At 48.7% G+C, this 14,092-nt stretch overlaps 1 long non-coding RNA gene across 1 annotated transcript in view; it reads left to right on the forward strand.

Moving 5' to 3' along the window:
* The first annotated feature begins 106 nt into the window (after positions 1-106).
* The window catches only part of LOC143437813 (uncharacterized), a 28,836-nt gene continuing 14,850 nt past the window's right edge, over positions 107-14,092 (forward strand). Inside the window, exons 1-2 of the long non-coding RNA XR_013107066.1 lie at positions 107-2,307; positions 2,689-3,977. This is a non-coding gene — a long non-coding RNA (uncharacterized LOC143437813). The remainder of the gene's footprint in view (positions 2,308-2,688; positions 3,978-14,092) is intronic.

Genomic DNA, 14,092 nt, shown 5'->3' on the forward strand with positions numbered 1-14,092 from the left:
GGGAAAAGGCGGAGAGTGGGCGGTGCTCTGATGGTGTGGCATGGGCGTGGCCTCCTCGGGAGCCGCCCCTCCGAGCTGCTGGGCTTTCCCTCGCTCTTGCGTGATCTGGATTACCGCTGTGCGCCCCGCTCCGCGCTTCCCGGTCTTGTCTCTGATCTAGGTGGGAACCGATGCGTTCTCCGCAGAGGGCAGAAGAACCTGTCACAGTCTGCACCCGCTACCCCCGCTCCTGCGACCTCTTCTCTCTTCCGACTCCTGAGAATGCCTCCCGCTCCCCTACTTTTCCATCAGTTGCAGTCCGCCGGGGTCAGCCTCCGGGCCATGCACGCCTGCCACTCAGAATTTTGTGTCCCTCGGGGCCTTTTGCACTCCCTCCACGCGGAATTCCATATGCCTTTGGGCTTTTGCATACCCTCCATTCTGTGTCCCTTGAGGCCTTTGCACACTGTCCCCTTGGAATTCCATGTCTCCCGGGACTTTTGCACACCCTTCGCGGAGAATTCCGTGCCCCTCGAGGCCTTAAGCACACTCCACTCAAAAGTCCAGACCCCAGACACACGCTGGGCCCCTCACTCCATCCAGGAAGGTGTTCGAGGGGCTTATCAGACTGCCTGGCCACTATGTTCTCTGCTGACTCTTCCTTATCACCCAGAGACACCAGCTCAGTTGAGCTCAGTTATGAGTTCTTTGGCCATAAACCCCACTCAGAATACCACCAGGGTGGTGGGGACTCTTTCCCTGCCCTGCTCAGTGCCCAGTTAGCTCATTCCAAGCCCACACCGAGAGACTTTAATTCTAAATGCTCCGTGTTACAACCATAAAAAAGAAACTGAGACATGGGGTGACTTCCTCAGTGAGGCCAAGGCCTGCTTCCCACTCAGGACACGAAGGGTGGATATGCAGCTGAGGAAACCCAGTCCCACAACTGTTAAAACCCAGAGGTCTCAGCTCCTGTTAAAACCCAGAATGACTCCTCTTGGGGACTACCTTCAGCAATATGACCCAGGGTCAGGTCATATTGAGTCAGAGTAGGTTCTGCAGAGATAGCCAAGTCATAGTTCCAGCCCTGACAGATTCCACCAGTCACATGGGACTAAGAGTAGGCTGGAGAAAGGGCCATATTGGTAGAGTGCTTGCCTCGTGAATCTGACACCCGATATTAGTTGCCAGCATCCGTACTCATATAAACCACATAGACATGAAGAGATGCCTCAGCGATAGACATGGCTCGGTGGTTAAGATCACTAGCTACTACTTGCAGAGGACTCGAGTTCAGTTCCCAGCGCCCACATGGCAATTCACCATCATCCTTAACTTCAGTTCCAAAGGGATCTGATGCCCTCTTCCGACCGCTGAGTGAACCACGCATGCGCGTGGTGCACAGCCATTCATGTAGGAAAGACAGTTGCATGCATAGAATAAGTAAGTCCAAAACAAAAACAAACTCTATGCTGGTAGTTTTAGTGCTGGGAAGACAGGGACAGGAAGGAGGATCCGTGGGGCCGGATGGCCAGCTAGACTTCTCTAACCAGTGAGACCCAGTTCCCAGAAGGATATTCTGACTCACAGAACACATTCAGGTATATCCACAAACGTGCACACACATAGGCATAGGAGAAAGACAGAAAGGAGGCTAGAAGTTTAGGGGACCAAGGAGCACAGGTGGGCGGGGCCTTGGAACGCCAACTGTGTTCCGCCTACACATTCCAGGTTCAGAGGCTGTTGAGCCTCTCACTGGCTTTAAAGCTCTGCAGCAAAGAGGAGAGCAGTTCACATCTCCACCTTATAGAAGAGGGTGTGAGGTGCAGGGGGCCTCAGGTTTCGGGTGGAAGACTTCCCGGCCCAGGTTCATCTGAGCCTGCTCCCACTCTGTGTCCCCGACAGAGATCGGGGCTGAAAGTCTCTCCAGAAACGACTTGGTGCTCGGGGGACATGTTTGTTGAAGTTGGTCCCAAAGAGGAACCCTTCTAGAATGTAACGGGAGCTAGAGTGTTCCATATTCTATATGAGTATTAGCCTGGGGTGCCTGATGTCACTGCTGAGCCATTCTATGTGACCTAGGAGGAGTCCCGAATGAGACAGCAGTAGCCTAAAGAGCTAAGGACCTGGTCTGCATGAGGTTGTCCAAAGAATGCTGACGTCATCCCAGACTGGTGGGACTGGGTTTTCTCAGCTGTGACTATCCACCATGTGAAGGAATTCTCTAGGTCCTCAGCGCCTGACTCCTCCTTTCACAAGTCTCAACCCAAAGCCTACTCATCAAAGAAGGCTTCGTGTTCAATTTGTTGAAAATGGAAGTCTTTGCAGGTATGGTGGTGTGTGCCTGTGATCCCAGCACTTGGGAGGGAGAGGTAGGAGAAACAGGAGTTCAAGGCCAGCCTGGGCTACATGAACTCCTCTCTCAAGCCACTGAAAAGGGCTGGTGAGGTGAGGTGACTCAGCAAATAAAGACATTTGACACACAAGCCTGAAGACCTGAGTTGGAATCCAAGAACTCATGGTGGATGGAGAGAACAGATTCAGGTGCCATTGTAACCCCACACACACATACACACACAATAATAATAACTAATAAATTTTAAATTGAAAGAAAGAGAGTATTTTGTTCGGTTGAAATGTTTTACTTATCTCTCTAGAGAGAGAGGTTGTTTTTAAAATTTTTTTTTTTAATTTTGTGTATTTATGCAGTTTCACAAGGCCAGAAGAAGGCAACAGATCTCCTGAAACCAAAGTGAAAAGCAGTCGTGAGCCACTGTGTGGGTGCTGGAAAGCAAATTCAGATCCTCTGCAAGAGCAGCCAGCGCTCTTAACCACTGAGGTATTTCTCCATCCCAGAAGTTGCTCCTTTTTGAGTATCAGTGTATCCCCTGGCTCCTGGAACCATGCCTAGCAAACCACTCGGCAGGTACTGGATAGAAAATTAGACATTCGGGTTGGCAAGATGCTTCTGTGAAGGAAAAGCATTTGCTGCCAAGCTTGATGAACTAAATCCAATCCCCAGGACCCACTTGGTAGAAGCTACGAACTCCCTCAAGTTGTCCTCTGGCCTCCAAGGCTCATATACACAAAATAAATACATGTAGCCAGGCATGATGGTGTATACTTTTAATGCTACCACTAAGGACCGCAGAGGCAGGTGGATTTCTGGGAGTACAAGTCCATCCTGGTCTACTTAACCAGGGCTATGTAGTGAGACCTTGTTTCAAAAATAAAACAAAATAAACAAACATAAAACACTTTTTAAAAAAGGTTTAAACAAACTATCAGGGGAGTCATTCAGTCATTCATGAATCACGGACTCATGATTAATAAAATTAATAAAGTTCCACGGAAAGGGGCCAGAGAGGGGGTTCAGTGATTGAAAGTACTTGCTGCCCTTTCAACAGAGCAGGAGTTTGGCTCCCAGCACCCATGTTAGGCACCTCGCAACTGTCTTTAACTCCAGCTCCAGGGAATCTGACACCTCTGGCCTTCTCCACACCTGCACTCACGTCTACAAACACACAAAGAGAGAATGATTAAAAAATAAATAAATAAACTTTTTAAAAATAAAATTTCCTTGAGGCCTTCAAACACCTTCCAACCCTGGATTGTTTTCTCCCGCTGACGCCAGTGTTCCTGGGAGTTTGCCAGTCAGTTGAAAGCTCAAGTCTGCCACCCCCCCTCCTTTTCTGATACCCACTTGCCTTGACCAACTCACGCAGTCCAAACTGTCGCCAAGTCTTCAAGGTCCAAATCTACGTGATGCTTACCTCAGAGAGCCCAAGGCCAGGGCCAGGCTTTGGGGACAGGCAACACTGTCATCGGATGACACACAGAGAGATCAGACATTAAAAGACAGACAGCACGTGTAAAGAACCACCATGGCCTTGCTGAGCAGAGCCAGGGAGACAACACAGGATGGCCTACGAGGGAAGAGGAAAGTCGATCGGTTCTGCTTGGCAGAGAAGGCCTGTAGGGAAGGCCCACCATGAAAGGTCTGTCCTGGTTTGCTTTCTCTTGCTGTGATAAAAACACTGACCAAAGGCAACTTGGGGAGGACTTGGTTTCTTTCAGCTTACAAGTTAAAGCCTGCCATTAGGGGAAGCCAAGGCAGGAACTCAGAACAGGAACCTGGAGGCAGGAACTAAAGCAGAGGCCATGGACAGATGCTGCTTCCTGGCTTGCTCCTCATGGCTTGCTCAGTTTACTTTCTTATACATCCCAGGACTGTGTGACTAGGAGTGGCACCACCCACAGGGGGTTGGCCTCTTCCACATCAATCATAAATCCAAAAAAAAAAGTACACTATTGCCCTCAGGCCGATCTGATAGAACAGATCCCTCTTCCCATGTGACTCCAGTTTATGTCAAATCAACAAAACTAACCAGCACAAGGTGTGTGTGTGTGTGTGTGTGTGTGTGTGTGTGAGAGAGAGAGAGAGAGAGAGAGAGAGAGAGAGAGAGAGAGAGTTAGTGATGTACAAAAAGAAGACACTGTCAGAGGATGCCCCTCAATACAGAACTTTCCAAAGTTAACAAAGAAGTTAACTTTGCCTTAACTTCTCACATAACTGGGTTATGTGAGAAGTTAAGGCAAAAGGACCATAAGATCAAGACCAGCCTAGGGCCCAGAATGAGTTCAAGGCTAGCAACTCAGCGAGAGCCCATTTCTAAGGGTAATAAGAGGGCAGGGTGGCTCAGCAAAAGAGCATTTGCCTAGCAACATGTAAATGATCCTGGATCCATCCCCAGTAGAGGAAGAAAGGAAGACACCAAGGAACTCTGCCAAGGATGCCAAAAGCCAGGATGTGTACATTCGTGGGTAGCCGCTGGCACTAGACCTAAAGGCCCTATGAACATCCCCTCACCCCTCCATTCCCAGGTCTGTACCCAGAGAGAGAGAGTGTGTGTGCACACATCCACAGCAACCCCTGTGCACAAGATCCCATGTCTTGTGTTCCGTATCCGTACCTAGCTGTCAAATGGGTATGTCAAACATGGTCTGTGAGGAAGAGGGGATACCGAGGCTCTGATGCATGTGGATGAGTCCGAAAAGATACGTGTAAGGTAGAGGAGCCAGACACAAGGGCGTGGTTCCAAGGGTGCATGAAGCAGGCAGGTAGCTGAACCCAAGCAGAAAGACACTTGAATGGCTTCCAGGGCTGAAGAAGGGGCAGACACTGACCAGGACTGAGCTCCGTCACTCTCCTTTCTACTCTGTCACTGGGCCAGAAGCCACTGAATCTTACAGTTAATTTATTTATCTTCAAAAACAAAGTCTCACTGTACAGCCCTGGCTGGTCTCAAACTCACAAAGATCTGCCTGCTTCTGCTTCCCGAGTGCCAGGATTAAAGGTGTGTGCCACCATGCCTTCAGTCTTAAACTTTAAATGAGTCAACCATGTGCAAATAAAATTATAAAATAGAATATATACTATATAAATAAAATTATAACACACAGATATCCACACACACACATACATGTATATAGCCATCTTTTCTTATGCTCCCTCCTCCCTCAGAATAAAGACCCAAGTCCTTGCTGTAATTGGTAAGGTCTTCATTCTTGCCACTCTCAGCTGTAGCCACACCAGTCTCTCAAGCTGTCAGTTCCTACCTCATGGCCTTTGTACAGCAGCTCCCTCCGTCTATTGGGATGCTTCTCTCCCCAGCAGCCTGGAGAGTCTCCATCCTTGCTCAAACATCATATCAATGACTGCTTGTTTCCCGTCTACCCTTTCAAATGTCAGGCACCCCACATCCTGGTCATCTCCTTCCCTCTGTCCAATTTCCCCTTGGACTTATCTCCACTCAGCAGGCAGCCAATGGGCTTTCTGGCTTCCCTGGCTTCCTTCTTCCTGTACCGTGAAAAGCTGTTAAAGCCTCTGATCCCTCACCCACAGTTAGGGAAATGGAGATTTCTAGCACACAGTGGGTGAATCCTGTTCACACAGCTGACAAGGGCTCAGTCTGGTGCCGCTGTTCAGCCCAGGGGTGCCCTGTACCCAACCTGCCACACCAAGCACAGAGAGGAGTCTATACTGCTGAGCTGAGGGACAGGAATAAGGAGGGGATACACCAGCTGTGATGGTGCACACCTGTAATCTCAGTGCCGAGACAGGAGGATTGTTAGAAGTTTGATGCTGGCCTGGAGTACAGAGTGAGATCCTGTCTCAAGAAGAGAAAGGGAGAGAGCCAATGGTGGCCCTGAAGCAGACAGATTCAAAGATAATGTGTGTGTGTGTGTGTGTGTGTGTGTGTGTGTGTGTGTGTGTGTGGTGTGTGGTGTGAATGTGTGTGTAGCATGTGTGTGTGTGCAGTGTGTATGTGTGTGTATATGATGTGTGGTGTGTATGTGTGTGTGACATATATGTGTGTGTGGTGTGGATGTGTGTGTAGTGTGTGTGCAGTGTGTGGGTGCACTGTGTATGTGTGCATGTGTATAATGTGTGATGTGTATGTAATGTATATGTGTGTGTGGTGTGAATATGTGTGTAGTATATAGATATGGTGTGGTGGCTGTGAGAGGTATGCAATATATGTGTCGTGTATGTGATATGGTGTGTGTGTAATGTGTGTGTGTTCTATGTATGTATGCAGTGTCTGTGTAATGGTGTGTGTGTGTGTGTATGTGTGTGTGTGTGTGTGTGTGTGTGTGTGTGTGCACGCGCGCGCCTTACCTTCTACAACAAATCTTCAGACATATCTGGGAAAAGAAAGATGTGAACTGTCTCCAAGATTCTAAATTGATTCCACATAAGAATGACAATATTTGGAAAAAATGAGATTAGACATACTATTAAAAGCCCGGCATGTTTGATAGGTGATGGCGCATGTCTTTGATCCCAGCACTTGGGAGGCAGAGGCAGGCAGATTTCTGAGTTTGAGGCCAGCCTGGTCTACAGAGCGACTTCCAGGACAGCCAGGGCTACAGAGAGAAACCCTGTTTCCAAAAGGTAAAAGATAAAAGCAAAGAAAGAAAGAAAACATACTATTAAACAGAATGCAGTAACACATAACTTTAATCCCAGCGTTTGGGAGGCAGAGGTAAGTGAATCTCTGTAAGTCCAAGGGCAGCCTGGTCTACCTAATGAATTCCTGCCAAGGTTAAATCATGAGACCCTGTCTCAAAAACAACCAATACCAAACACGTACCTCTGGCACTCTGTTTCAGTGTAGATCACAGAGACCTGCCTCCGTGTGTCCCGGTGATCCTCTCTCAGGGACGTCCCTCTTCCTGGGACTGCCAGCTAGACCTCACCTTTGCCCTGGTTTCAGAACCTGAGCTATCTCCTCCTGGGTGAGGCCAGTACACAGATGAACTGTCTGGGACGAAGGTGCCTGAGTGAGGGAGTCCCCATGGGCCGCTGAGCTACACTGCCAACGTGAGATTGGCTTCCCACAAGGTTGGTGGCAGGAGACAAGAGGACATCACCTGACAGCCCTGCCTGGGGAGGGATAGACAAGCTTTATCCTTTTTGGGAGGGGGGATTAAGACAGGGTTTCTCTGTGTAGCCCTGGCTGTCCTGGAACTCACTCTGTAGACCAGGCTGGCCTCGAACTCAGAAATCCGCCTGCCTCTGCCTTGCAAGTGCTGGGATTAAAGTGGTGTGCCACCACCACCCAGCTGACAAGCTTTATTCTTTATAGCAAAGATTGGAATCAACCCCATTATTCATCAGCAGATGAATGAATAACAAAACAGAACAGAATTCTACCCAGCTATAAAGAAAAACAAAGTTAGCCAGGTGGTGGTGACGCATGGCTTTAATTCCAGCACTGGGGAAGCCGAGGTAGGTGGATCTCTGTGAACTCAAGGCCAGCCCGGCTTACATAGTAAGTTGCAAGACAGCAGGGGAGGGTTACATAAAGAGACTCTGTCTCAAAAAAAAAAAAAAAAAAAAAAAAAAGTGGAGCTAGAGAGAGAGCTCGGTAGTAAAAAAAACATTTACTATCCTCTGTTCTTGCAGAACTTTGTTCAGATCCCCACACCCTACACCAGTCCATAACCATCTGTAAATCCAGTTCTGGAGGATCTGGCGCCCCGGCTGGTCTCTGCTGGAACTGCACCTTCATAGTGCACATACAAACAGCTGCACACACATAAACCTACCCTCTCCCATGGATTATGTCACTAGAGACAGCCTGGAACCCTCTTTCTGGCTGAGGTTATCTCAGGGGCCCTGAGTCATCTGTAAGAGCGGCTCTGGGTTTTTTTTTCCCCTTCGGTAGGGTGAGTATGATCATTACTGACCTCTGTTCTGAGTTAACCCTTCCTCTGCTACAGGCAGAGACAATTGAGAAGGAATGTAAGATTTAGTGGCTTTAGGTCATGTAGGTCTCTACAAACCATCCCTAGTTACCTGGAAAGACACTAAGAGGTAGAGAATTTCAACTGTACCTGGCCAGAAGGATACTACTGGATGCTGATTTAGTTCCTTGTTCTGGCTCTCTCTCTCTCTCTCTCTCTCTCTCTCTCTCTCTCTCTCTCTCTCTCTCTCTTTTCCTCCCTCCCTCCCTCCCTCCCTTCTTCCCTCCTTCCCTCCTCTCCCCCAGCTTCTCTCATTTCTTACATCTCACTTCTCTCTTTCCCTCTCTCTCTCAAAAATTTTATAATTTTTATTCACATGTTAGTGTGTGTGCATGCACGTATGTCTGTGTGCTACATATGTAACATGCCCACAGAGCCCAGAACAGGGCTAGGATCCCTTGGAACTGGAATTATAAATGGTCGTGAGCCACTCTGTGGGTGCTGGGTTTTGAACCTGGGTCCTGCAAGAGCAGCCAGTGCTGTCAACTGCCAAACCATCTCTCTAGTCCCTGGGCTGGCTCTCTTGAAGGCAAGTTTATCTACTCGATCATGGAGATCTCTAAGGACAAAGGGGAGAATTCTAGAAGGGTTTCGAGTAGATGTCCTGTTGGACGAGCAACCCCTTTCCAATACACATGCTGCAGCCTCCTGGCCTTCCAGCTTCAGGATGCCCATGGCCAGGGAGAGCTGAAAGGGACACAGAGGGACAGTGGGCTCTGGCTCCCAACACTCTATGGCATTTTTCTGGGTCACTAGCTGAATCCACAGGCAGTGTTGATCTCCTTAATTCTCGACAGACAGTGTGACCATTGTTTCAACTAATTGGATGTGGAAGAAATGAATACTACATTGTCCCAAGAGCCACACTCACTCTGGGAGCGCTTCTTGTTGTGTGGCCCAGGTGTCCTAAAACTGTGGGGAAGCCATTGGGGGGAGACACCTGCCTACCGTTGGATTCCTCCACCAGGAGTCCCTCCAGGACCCTTCAGGCCACCCGCTGGCTGGTTTGGTTTAGCCTGGGTGTTTTTGTTTTGAGAGAGAAAGGGTCTCACTCTGTAGCCCAGGCTAGCCTCCACTATAAATCCTCTCCACTAAAACCCAAGTTTGGGATGACAGTCACCAGCTGTGGGCACGCTATGTACTTTCCCTCTCAGAGGCAGGTCAATGAATACACACAGCATTTGGGTTGAAGGGGTCAGGAGGAGGAGAGGAAAGCCGGCGGCTGGGTGGGCTCATCTAACTCTCACCCTAAGGAGGGGGTAGCTGGGGGTGCAGGTGCGAAGCTGCAAAGGGGCGGGATGTAGGCAGGCTCCTCCTAGTGAGACTCTGGGGGACTCCATGGAGTCATTTTTTTTTAACTTGGGAGCCATTTTATAGCCCAACACTGAAAGCTACAGGGAGGGGGCAGGGAGGCGGTTTGGCCTGTGGGATAAGAGGAAATGCCAACTCCCTGGACCAAAATGCACCTTGTCATTTGGGAGACCTAAGTGGGTCCCAGCCACCTGGACTAGGATATTAAATCATAGTTCCCAGGTATTCCTGGGAAGGGTTATCGAGAATAGGTTAGCCCCTGGCCCTGTGTGTAAGAGATGATCTTGATTAGGTTAATGAAGGTAGAAGTCCTGACCAGACTGTGGGTCACACCACTGCTTCGGGGGTGGACCGCCAGAGAGAAGAAGCTGTGTACCAGAAGTCACTGCTCTCTGCTTCTTGACTCTCGGTCTAAAATGACTGCCTACCTACCTCATAATCCAGTCGTCAGGATTTTTTCTGCACCCCATGGACCAGCACCCTCAGACTCACAAATCCTCTTTTCCTTAAGGTGCTTTTTAAAAAAATATATTTATTCAATATATATGAGTACAATGTAGCTGTCTTCAGACACACTAGAAGAGAGTATCAGATCCCATTACGGATGGTTGTGAGCCATCATGCAGTTGCTGGGAATTGAACTCAGGACCTCTGGAAGAGCAGTCAGTGTTCTTAACCACTGAGTCATCTCTCCATCCCTCTTAAAGCGCTTTTAACGGGATCTTTTTATCACAGCAACAAGAAATGCAGAGAATCACTATTATGGTTGTGATTGTTGCTGTATTGGATTTTGAGGGTGTTTCTTTACATAGCCCTGCTGTCCTGGATCTCACTTTGTAGACCAGACTGGCCTCACACTCAGACACATCTGCCTGCCTCTCTGTCTCCCGAGTGCTGGGACTAATGCTTCAGTCATTTACACTTAACAGGCCAGACCCTGTCCCAAAGGATCCAGACGTGATGACTCACTGGACCCTTATGTCCCCCTGTCACTGTGTCACATTCCAAGGACAGCAATCACCGCCCAGGCTGCTCTGCAGCTCTCTGTACAGGAGGTGCCGGGTGTGGGGGTCCTCCAGGACTCCTGAGACCACATCACAGGCTCCAGCCACAGCACCTACAGACATCTGACACAGCAAAACTGCGATGAGACAGCATTACTCGACCCTGGGACAGCCACTGCTGATCCGCAATGGAGGGCTCAGTACTAGACGTCACTGGGAGGACAAATAATACAGCCCAGGATTTGGGGCGAGTATGGTAACAAGAACAAGCAGCACAGGCACAACTGGTAACTTTCACAAATTCTTTTCTACTGTCTCCTTTACGTCCTGCTGGGGCCTCATGCATAGGAGGAGGCAAGCTCTGTATCCCTGAACTACCTTCTCAGCCTTTGTTTTCTTTTCTTTTGTTTTTTTTGGTTCTCCCCCCCACCCCCAGGATTTCTCTGTATAACAGAGCTCTGGATCTCCTGGATCTCCTTCTGTAGACCTGGCTGGCCTCAAACTCAGAGAGCCACCTCCCTCTGCCTCCTGAGTGCTGGCATTAAATAAAGGAGCATACCACCACCACGTACCCAATCCCCCAATCCCAGCTTTTCTCGCTTTTCTCTCTCTCTCTCTCCCTCCCTCCCTCCCTCCCTCCCTCCCTCCCTCCCTCTTTCTTTCTTTCTTTCTTTCTTTCTTTCTTTCTTTCTTTCTTTCTTTCTTTCTTTTGTCCCTCTCCCCTCTCTCTCCTATATTTCAAGACAGGACCTTACTGGGTAGACCAGGCTAGCTTTGAATTCATGGCAATCCTTCTGCCTTAGCTTCCGTTGCTAGGATTACAAACATACTCTGCAGCTTCTGTTCCCTCTTCTTTCTTGCAGATTTATTTCTCTCTGTAGTCACGCTCAGAAAAGAGGAATCTAAGGCCCCCAACAGCAAAAAATATAACTCCCCCACCCCACCCCCCCATCCCCAAAAAACCCCACTCATTGCCCAGGTCAATCTGGCTAATACCGTGCCTCTTACTATGATTGGTTGAGGAGAGGACACGTGACCAATTAAATGTTGGAGGAATTCTGGGGCAGTTCCTCCACCCCCAACCAACACACGCTAAAATAAATAAATAAATAAATAAATAAATAAATAAATAAATAAGCCTGCAAGCCTAGCGTGGTGGCTCATGCCTGTAGTCCAAGAGCTTGGGCAGTGGAGACAGAAGGCCATTCCCAGTTCAAGACCAGGCGGGGCTACATGAGGCTCTATCTTTAAAAGGGGCCTTTATACAAGCACATTGGTTCCCCGGTTGGACGCTGGCTGCCTAGGTGAGGTACCAAAGAGACAGTAGCTTTCTTCTGATCAGAGCTTGTGGCATGTGGATCTTCATCAAAAGCCTGACACTAGCACGGCTGGAGCTGCTGCCTCTCCTCCGGACTCTGTCTTCCTGTACTTTCTAGGTCTCTGCTCCAGGGCGTCCCAGTGGATATAGGTGGAGGCAGCTGCTAGTTCGGCTGCTTCGTCCATTCGACCGTTCACAGAGCACCTTTCCTGCTCAGTCCAGTGCTGGGATCTAAAGATCCATGGGGAGAATTTGCTTTTCTAGGTGATCATGCCAGAGAGTGGAAACAGACAGAGAAGAGATAGCCACAAATAGGCAAAGTACTTCAACGTCAGGGAGTAAGCCTTGGGCTTCGAACACACTAACCACTAACGACAAGTCTACCACAGAGTCACTCTCCTGTTCCTACAAAGTAATTTCTAAAGATTAGTGAGGTGGCTCAGTAAATAAGAGCACTGGCTGGCTGCTCTTACAGAGGATGTGAGTTCAATTCCCAGCACATGAGGAGGGCTCACAATTTTCTGGAAGACCAGCTCCAGGGGATCTACTGCCCTCTTCTGGCCTCTGTGGGCACTGCACACACATTCACATGCCCACCACACCCAGGTGCACACGACAGGATTTTCTTTTTGTGTATCTTTGGCTGTCCTGGAACTCAATCTGTTGAGCAGGCTCGCCTCAAACTCACAGAGATCTCTCTGCCTCTGCCTCCCAAGTGCTGGGATTAAGACACGCACCACAACCACCACCCTCTGAAACTTGTTTTAAGGTTTCTATGGCTATGATGAAACACCATGACCAAAAGGCAAGTTGAGGAGGAAAGGGTTTTTTAGTTTTCTACAGCACTGCCCATCCGCAATAAAGGAAGTCAGGACATGACCTCAAATAGGGGAATTTGGAGGTGGGAGCTGATGCAGAGGCCATGGAGAGGTGCTGCTTACTGGCTTACTCCCCATGACTTGCTCAGACTTCTTTCTTATAGAACCCAGGACCACACGACCAGGGATGGCACCACCCAATATGGGCTAGGCCCTCCCCCATCAATCACTAATTAAGAAAACGCCCTACAAGCTTGCCTATACCCAGATATTATAGAGGCAGTTTCTTAATTGAGGTTCCCTCTACATGGATGACTTTAGTTTTAGTTTTGTGTCAAGTAGACATAAAACTATCCAGCACATATGCAGACACAGGTAGGCAGCTGTAAGAAAGGGAGGAATAAGAGTTCCAGCAGAGGCTGGAGGATGGCTCAGAGGCTAAGAGCATTCACTGCTCTTCCAGAGGTCCTGGGTTCAATTCCCAGTAACCAGATGGTGGCTCACAACCATCTGTAAAGGGATCTGATGCCCTCTTCTGGTGTGTCTAAAGACAGCTACAGTGTACTCATATACTTAAAATAAATAAATAAATAATTCTTTTTTTAAAAATGAATTTCAGCAAACCTCTGTAATTCTAGCCAGGGGCCACAAGCAGAGGCAGAAGAACTGAAAATCTGAGGTTAGTCCAGGCAGTAGGTATGGTAGCATGGGCCTATAATTCCAGCATTCGGGAGGCAGAAGAAGAAGGAGTGCTCAAAGTTGGAGGCTAGCCTGGGTTACATAGTCAGACCCTGTTTAAGTAAATTAACAAATTAATAGGAGAGGGAGCCTGTATGTGGATTCCTACGTGCAAGCTCAATCATAAGACTTTATCCCGACCTGTAAACTCTGTTGTAAGCTACTCAGAACACTGCTCACCTATTCTGTCTTCAGTTTGTCTAGTTCTTATTTGTGTATGTGTTAGATGTGTGTGCTTTGGGTTTTTAATGTGTGAGTGTTTGCACATATGTGTAACAGCACACGTGTGGAGATCAGAGGACAACCTTGGATGTCAGGCCTCCCTTCTCACTTTGTTTAATCAGGATCTTTTGTACCCTGCTTCGTGCACCAGGCTAGATGCCCTCCAAGTCTCTGCTTCCCATCTCCAACAGGGCATGCTGGGATTGCAGACATGCAAGCATCTTGGAGGTCTGATGCCGTCAGGCTTGCGAAGCAGGTGGCTCTGGCACCACAGAATAGCTAGGCCAGAGGAGCATGCTGTGGTCACTGGGCACAGGGAGCCCTGGGGTCAGTACCCACCCTTGTCCTGTGACGTTCGGTGTAACAGAGTTCAATTTCCCTCTGTGGTG

The sequence above is a fragment of the Arvicanthis niloticus genome, chromosome 24, assembly GCF_011762505.2.
Source record: "Arvicanthis niloticus isolate mArvNil1 chromosome 24, mArvNil1.pat.X, whole genome shotgun sequence".
NCBI lineage: Eukaryota > Metazoa > Chordata > Mammalia > Rodentia > Muridae > Arvicanthis > Arvicanthis niloticus.